This window comes from Neoarius graeffei, chromosome 9 (assembly GCF_027579695.1).
Source record: "Neoarius graeffei isolate fNeoGra1 chromosome 9, fNeoGra1.pri, whole genome shotgun sequence".
NCBI classification, from domain to species: Eukaryota; Metazoa; Chordata; class Actinopteri; order Siluriformes; family Ariidae; genus Neoarius; species Neoarius graeffei.
Window position 1 is genome coordinate 302,792 of NC_083577.1, and position 8,879 is coordinate 311,670.

An 8,879-nucleotide genomic window follows, 5' to 3' on the forward strand; every position below is an offset into this window, starting at 1 on the left:
AATAATGAGGTAAATGTGTTCTCTGTGCTCGCTCATTTCACTGTTACCCCCCAATCATGCAGTCTTAATTATTCCACTGTTATCCACAGTGCCAAGGGGGTAATGATCTCCCTTATAAGTGCACAGAGAGAGAGAGAGCGAGAGGTTTTGATAGCCGGATCCACTCTGTGGGTCATAGAAGTGTTCCTGTAATATTAAAAACAATAAATTGTAGCGTAAGTTCAGAACATATTACTACTACAAAAATTGACATGCAAGCTTTTCATTTACAAACTTACATATCCATTGTCTCAGTCTGGCTCTCTGAGGCGGGAAATAGAGAGATGATGCCCAAAGCATTACTTCGCAGAGAGACAGGTGGGCTCCTCCTGAAAAATAAACATGACATTACTACTCCATTTCCTTCAGTTTAAAAGATACAAATTTTTACTATTGTTATGTTTTCATTTTATCATATTCATCCAAGGGCAGCACGGTGGTGTAGTGGTTAGCGCTGTCGCCTCACAGCAAGAAGGTCCGGGTTCGAGCCCCGTGGCCGGCGAGGGCCTTTCTGTGTGGAGTTTGCATGTTCTCCCCGTGTCCGCGTGGGTTTCCTCCGGGTGCTCCGGTTTCCCCCACAGTCCAAAGACATGCAGGTTAGGTTAACTGGTGACTCTAAATTGAGCGTAGGTGTGAATGTGAGTGTGAATGGTTGTCTGTGTCTATGTGTCAGCCCTGTGATGACCTGGCGACTTGTCCAGGGTGAACCCCGCCTTTCACTCGTAGTCAGCTGGGATAGGATCCAGCTCGCCTGCGACCCTGTAGAACAGGATAAAGCGGCTAGAGATAATGAGATGAGATATTCATCCAAAATAATCTGTCCACCTGGTTTAGCCTGGAGAGCATCTCTCACCATCTGAAAGATAAAGAGTCAGAAAGTTAGCAATTATCCATCATCATCATTACGTCCAACAACAAAACCACAGTTTAACTGCACAATATCTTTGTGTCTGATATTTGATAACTAATATCATTTGTTCCAAAAGCCGCATGCCTCTTTTGCCGATTCTCGTTCAGCATGGTTTCTCTTCCCTCCGTTTGTCTGAACAATCACTGTTGCATCTGATGAATCAGAGGATGCTGGCAAGGAGTCTCCTGACACTGACACAGATGAGTTGTCTGACATGGTTGACTCCAACGAAGTATACGATAGATCATGTTGAAGCACAACCATAAACAGTTAAAAAAATGTATACACAAAATGAAAAAATAAGTAGTTCTCCACAATATTCATTATTGATGATCCACTCCCTCCCTAACAAGGCTGAGTCTCACCTGTTGACTTTTCAGTCGTCACCCTAACAGTAAGGTTCCCCGCTTGCAAAAGCTCCTCAAACACATCTGCATCGACTTCTGTCCCTGATTCATCTGTCAAGTGCAGCTCAGTCTCAAGTGGAAGATCTAGCTTTTGAATGACTGATAAAAATATGAGATTTAGAGCAATGAAAAATGACAATAAGAGCATTACCAGAAATTTGCTAAGCTTGTTTTTCAACATTTTAGGTCAACTTCTAAAAGTATTTTTTGATTTCTTCCCAGGGCATTACCATTAGCTATCATAAACACAACTCCACAATATAAGACATGTAAATATCACATAAATTCAACAGGTATTATAGCAAGTAGTCAATTAACACAAACATTCTGGGCTGCATGAAAAATGATGCCAACCTTTCTGAAGAAATGTGTTGAAGTCATCATAGCCATCTTCAGTCTCAGCCACTTTGACATCCTTCTGCGTTTCTCCAAATCTCACCTTCACCAACATGATTAACTATGAAGAAAAAAAGAAGAGAATACATCCACACTGTGCCATAATTTACAGTATGTTCACCATGGATGTGTAGAGACAGGAGAATTTTTGCCTGGCTTTAATCGCCTGAGTTCGACCGTCGGAGTATTTGTTTTGATTTTTAGCGTTACTCACGAGTAAAGGCATAAACATGATAGCGACGTTATTGTTTATATGCATAGATAGCTACACACTGTGTAACTTGTTAAGTTCAATAAACTCATTTCGTATTTCAGACGTTTATTATTATGGCAGCAGCTGAGGGGGGGTGTGACTCCGGTGTTAGCTCCGGCTAATGTTAGATTGAGAAGCTAAAGTTAAGATAAAAGTTGTTTTTTTTAATCCCGACAAAGTTTTTTAAAAATAAACTCCCGCCCGTAAAAAGCTCCGGATTTAGAGCAGGACTTGGTGTGGCGGCCTAGTGTGCGTGTGTATTCCTCCAGCAGCAACATGCCACCCGGCTCTCAGTAGCTGCCCCTTGGCAAGCAGGAGCTCAACCCCCCCGGTCCAGCCCCGGCTCTCTACTCCATAGCTTGACACTCAGCTGCCGTGACATTTTGCCATGTAAAGCCAACAACGTCGTTCATCAAGACTAGACAATAGCTATTTTTTTTCCCAATTGATTTTTCCAACAGAGAATGTTCGCTAACACGATGCCTGGTGCGTGTGCTACATCACTTTAGCTAGCTTAAACCCCTCACAAAAAATGTGCAGTTGTACATATATACCGCGTTATCCAAACGTGTATACTTACATCAAGCAAACTACGTATATTCATCGACACTCTTGTGCAAAAGGAACATTAATGTACCCATCAAAAAACAGCATATAACAGTCATGCTAACCTTAACACGGGACTTGCCTAGTCACAATGTCAGCAGCAGCCGGGACTCCCTGCTACTTATTTTCGGCACATATAAAATGCTACTGCATAGAAAGTATTATTAAATAGACATAATACCTTTGATTTACTTACACAAAAACACTCGGTACAATCGAAGGAAGTGAAGAGAAAGCTGTTGTCCGCTGTCCCCGCTCGGAGTCGTCCCGCTCTTTTGGCAAACACGTCACAGATACGTTGGAATGCTGGGAGCGACTCTGTTAAGTGTTTATTTTAAAATCAACACTTAACAGAGTTGCTTAGATTGAACTCCCAGGATTAACACCAACTCTTTTGAACAACTAACTCTCACGTAGTTGAATTAGACTAAACAAGTGTTGAACTGACACTGTATTTTTAACGAACAACACCAACACTGGAAATCTAACACTTTTGATTTTGTTGTGTAACTACCACAAGCCCTCCAAACTGCCCTTCCTGGCCTGCTTGTTGATCTCTGGAACCATGCCTGAGTTTCCATTGGTTCGTGCAAGACGTGCACACTTCTAAACAATATTTTCATTTTTTACAAACAAACTATAACTCTAGAAAACTCTTTAATGGTCTTTCTAGTTTCATAACACAATTTCTTAATATTAGTATGCTGATAATGCTGATGCTGAGTGTTTTAAATATTTCCTCAACTTCACTTTTTTTTTTAACAAAACCTCGATCATCTTTTCAAAGTTAAAGCTCGAATCCCCGGAGCTCCATGCGCTGCATTCGGGCGAGGAGTCCGTTCCCGGGAGGTTCGAATCCCACTGGGGTTTTAGCCCGGGGTTTCGTACAGGGCAGCGGATTCATTGTATTATATTTAGTTTTCAATATGATATTATTTTTCCAATATGTTGTTTTTTTGTATTCTTGTCTCAGCAATGGCGAATTTGTAAATAAAATCAGTGCCCTGACTCTACTCATCAGGCCAGAGCTATTCTCTTTCTGCGTCTGTTTTGTACAACATAAGGAAACAGTATAGTAACTCTAACGGTAAAGAAATAAAACAAGAGTCTGGCTATGATATAAGAAAATTCTACAACCCAGAAACAGATGGGCTTTTAGTCAGTGCCTCAATCTATATATTACAGATTTTACAGAATGTTAATGAGTTCAGCTTATTTTTGCAGGCTTTGCTCTGGTAGAGCTGCACATTTTTGGTGGTCAAATGTTAGAAATATCGAGCTTTTTGCATGGAAACCACACACACACACACACACACGCCCAAAGCGATGTCTCTCTTCAAAAGGATCCAGCTGTTGGGGGCGGAGTCTAGCTGTGTTTCCCTTTCTGGATTTTAATATTTGGAAGTGGTTTATTTAAAGCCAGTGACAGCAGTAAGTTATTGTTTTTTGGCCTTTTGTTTAAGATCAAGTGTCGTGTTTGTTTTTAATCACTTTAATATCTAATATGTTCTTTAAATGAGAATATTATGTTCAATAGATTTTTAGACCAGGGAGTTGGGGTTTACTCTTTCTGCTCCACCCATCAACCTGGTATTATAGTATCTCCAGGAATAGTGCCTTGTTCTAAATACAAAGAAACAGCTTTCTTATTTGATGTATTTTTTAAATAAAGATGATAAATGAGTTTTCTAAAGTAATGAGTGGGAATAGCACTTTTTGTATTCTATCTGTTTACATGGCATTGTAGTAGATATAGGAATTGTCTTGTTAAAAAATTAAGTAAAGAAAAAAGTTCTTTCTTTCTTTGCTGGGCCTTTCTTTTCCCCATTTCCTGGTTTTCTCCATGTTCAACAAGCTACTGGACTGTTTATGCTGACAACCCAGTCCTCACAGATGGCGTCTGCAAAGCCCCCCCTCTTCGCAGACGCTCTGCGCGCACCTCGCAAAAATTGTGACCACCGCAGAAGCCTCGCAGACAAGAGGGCTCTGATTGATCCACTCTACATCCGCTGTACACGCACTTCCGCTTCCCTACTTTCCCGGTTTGGTTTGTTTTCACGACCGCCATTTTTAAAAACACGAGCGAAGATGGAGCAGCACGAAGAGCGGTTGATCGAGGAAGTGAGGAAGTACGTACATCTATACGACTCCACTTCTAGTCATTATAAGGACAGCGAGGATAAACACTCCACTAACCACACCCACCAACTACTCCTAACGATTTCGCGACTTCGCGCCCCCTTGCGTTGTGGCGGTGAATAACATCGCGCACGCCTATTACTCCCCGCTCAATGATAAATTACAACTGTCTGCGAAAAGCTATCTGCGAAAGCCTTGTCGCAAGAGCACGCAGAGGCCTTTTAGTCTGCAGTAATTCTTTCCCCTACTTTCTCATTAGACAGATCACACAACACCCCACCCCCTTCTTTCTGTCTATCAAAAACACTCGTTGGTCAGGCATTTCTCTGCCTGTGTGCAATGACTAATAAAGCTGTAAAGGTGGAAGAGATTGGCCCAGGCCACCTTACCCTATACCAGCTTTCTGCACCTCCAGTACAGTTTACAAACCTGATCCAGTATTAAGTGTAATTTAGATTTTGAGTGGTTTAAGGTGCTGTGCTTTGGTTGCAGTCTTTTCTTGAGGTGTGGGTTTGAATCCCACTTCTAATATTTGTTATCGCGGGTTATTAATGAGCCATGGGTTCCATGCTCATGGTCTGTGTTTGTTGAATGCTTGTTGGGAGTTTTGCCAGCACATGAGTGAAAATGGAAGCTTCAGCAAGCATGCCTTTGCAAAAATAAGCTTGAAAAATGTGTGGCATAGAATGCCTCGAGAGTATTTGGAGTCCTACTACAATAAATAAAATTAGATCAGAATTAAATTCTTAGCCTGTAATAAATTGCATGCTTGAAATATTCAGATTTTAAAATTCTATTCAGATAAATTTTTATTTACTTATTTTTTCAGTTTGTTGTGAATATCTGCCACATATTACAGTATCAGTAGGTATTTTATATTTTTAGATGTAAAAATATAAAGTTTTAGTTTGTGGAACAACATGCGACGTTTGACCTGGATTATCATGTGGTTACAATGTCAATTGCCTGTTGGCATTGATTGATAAACTACAACACTAGAAATTAATACAAATAACAACGAATGATTAACCATGTAGCCAGCAGTCCAGGGTTCCTTTAATTTTTTTTCCAACAGGTTGATGATTTAAATTAAAACCTCAAATCATGTGTTCATGTGCTGCTGGAATTTCATTATATCATTCGAAGGTTTGAGAGTGAAAGCAATGCTTTTAGCTGTGTCTTGGTTCTATGGTGTAATGGTTAGCACCCTGGACTCTGACTCCAGTGATCTGAGTTCAAATCTCAGTGGAACCTCTGAAGCCTTTGTTTATGGCTTCTGAACGCAGACTGTTTCAACTGCATGCTCCTTTTGGTCAAGCAAGCTGTCACGTCCCAAACCCTTTGTTTCCGTTAAAGTGCCAGTCTTCTGAAAATTCCATTACCCCTGGGAATTATAGCTGATAAAACTAGACATGATTCATTTACTGTCTAAATTGTATTTTAATGGGAGACCGGGAACATGTTCTGTTTATGAATGAATGAATTGAATGAATGAATTTATTTATTTTCGAACACGTATAAAAATGTATGTAACTATTTGTACATACAAAAGAAAGAAAATGAAAAAAAGTGACAAAAAAAGAATAAATAAAATAACATAAAGAGCTAAGACCTTACAATACACCGCACATTGTTCGAAAAAGGAGTTAGAGAAGTACAATACTTTTTTTTAATTTCCCACCCCTTTTTAACTACCCCGAAATCCAAACTACATTAATACACCTATAAAAATATATACCATATATACATACATACACATACACTTCATAAATATCTATATAAATATTTAGTTACAAAATTAAATATATACTTCATTCCATATATACACTTCATAAATATCTATATAAATATATAATTACAAAATAAATATCTACTACATACCTATCCCTGTAAATATGAAGATATAAACTATCCCCATAAATAAATATATACCATATACTAAGTTAGTTCTAATATAACAATCCACCCTATTCTATTTATCCCTCATCATCCTCCATTAACATACTTCCTCTTCTATATACTTATTTAAAAATATTTTTGTACCTTTTTTTAAACAGATTTATATTTGCACTTTGTTTTATTTCTGTCTCCAGTCTGTTCCATAAAGTCACCCCACAGCTCGATACGCACATGCTTTTCATATTTGTTCGAACCTTTGGTTTTTTAAAATTTAGGTCTCCCCTTAGATTATATCCCCCCTCTCTCTCACTAAACTTTCCTTGTATATTTTTCGGCAATAGATTATTTCTCGCTTTGTACATTATTTGTGCTGTTCTGAATTTGACCAGATCCATAAATTTCAACATGTGTGATTTTATGAATAGTGAGTTTGTGTGATCTCTGTATCCTGTTTTGTTTATTGTCCTTATTGCTCTTTTCTGTATTGTACATATCGGCTGCAGAGTGGTTTTGTAGGTGTTTCCCCAGACTTCGACACAGTCAGTCAGATACGGCAAAAATAACGAGTAATATAGAGTATACAAAGATTTACAATCAAGAATATGTTTTGTTTTCCGCAGAATTGCCGAGCACTTTGCCAGTTTTGCTCGTACATATCCTACATGAGGTTTCCAGCAGACTTTAGGATCCAAAATCACACCAAGAAATTTAATTTCCTGTACCATTTCTATCTTAGTATTGTCTATTATCAATTCTACATTACAATCTATTTTGTGTCTCCCAAACAACATAATCTTTGTTTTGCTTAGATTTAATGATAATTTATTTTTGTCAAACCATAGTTTTAGTTTATTTATTTCAGTTGTGATTGTCTCTAAAGTCTGCTGCAAATTCTCACCGGAACAAAAAATATTGGTGTCATCTGCAAACAAAACAAATTTCAGTACTTGTGAAATTCTACATATGTCATTGATATATGAATAATTTCGGACCTAATATTGACCCCTGTGGTACCCCACATGTAATGTTCATGAAATCAGATTTATGGTCACCTATCTGCACAAACTGTTGCCTGTTTCTTAGATAGCTCGACAGCCAGCTCCACCCAACTCCCCTAACACCACACTTTTCTAGTTTACTTAATAATATACTATCATCAATGGTATCGAATGCTTTTTTTAGGTCCACAAATACTCCTATTGCTATTTTTTATTGTCTATACATTTTGTGATTTCCTCTATTAGTTCCATTAGTGCCATCGATGTTGATCTGTCCGTTCTGAATCCATACTGACTGTCTGTAAGGAGGTTGTGTTTTTCAATGAATTTGTCCAGTCTATCTGAAAAAAGTTTTTCGAGTATTTTGGAGAATTGGGGGAGTAAAGAAACAGGCCTGTAGTTTGTGAAATGGTGTCTATCTCCGGTTTTAAACAATGGTATCACTTTTGCAATTTTCATTTTGTCTGGAAATGTACCTGATTGAAAAGATAAATTGCAGATGTGGGTGAGTGGTTTCACAATTCCCTCAATAACTGTCTTTACTGTTAACATGTCTATATCATTCCAGGCTGCAGAGCTTTTGTTTTTACATTTTCTTACAATTTGGATAATTTCTTCCTCATCAGTTGCAGTTAGAAAAATTGTACTTGGATTTCTGTCCCCCATATCTTCTATGTCCCCACATTGTGTTGTCTCGGGTTCCTTTATTTTTGCCGCTAAATCTGGTCCCACATTTACAAAGAATTGATTAAAGCCATTCACCACATCCTCCATATTATTGATGGTCTTATCATTTTCAGTGTAGTACTCCGGGTAATTTGTCGTTTTGGATCCCTTTCTCACAATACCATTTAGTACAGTCCATATACCTTTAATATTGTTTTTATTTTTCTCCACTAATTTATTATAATAGTCTTTCTTACATATCCTTATAATATTAGTTAATTTATTTTTATATTTTTTATATTTTTCCTCTGCCTCTATAGCTCGATGCTTTAAGAATTGTCTGTATAATATATTTTTCTTTTTGCAGGCATTTTGTAGCCCCTTGGTGACCCACGGACTATTTGTATATTTATGTATATTACTGTATTTCTTTATAGGACAATTTTTATTATATAGTTCATTGAATATTATTAAAAATTTCTCATATGCTTTATCATTTTTTTTTCTTTATAAACTACATTCCAGTCCTGTATTATTAAATCATTTTTTAGTGCAATCATGGTTTC

The 8,879-nt window shown here is 37.8% G+C and overlaps 2 non-coding genes across 2 annotated transcripts; both read left to right on the forward strand.

Annotated features, from left to right (window-relative positions):
- Nucleotides 1-4,049: 4,049 nt before the first annotated feature.
- On the forward strand, nucleotides 4,050-4,235 carry LOC132892240 (U2 spliceosomal RNA). Its single transcript, XR_009655422.1, has one exon. It is a non-coding gene; the product is annotated as a U2 spliceosomal RNA (small nuclear RNA).
- Nucleotides 4,236-5,932: 1,697 nt separating this feature from the next.
- On the forward strand, nucleotides 5,933-6,004 carry trnaq-cug (transfer RNA glutamine (anticodon CUG)). Its single transcript has one exon. It is a non-coding gene; the product is annotated as a tRNA-Gln (tRNA).
- The last annotated feature ends 2,875 nt before the right edge of the window (nucleotides 6,005-8,879 follow it).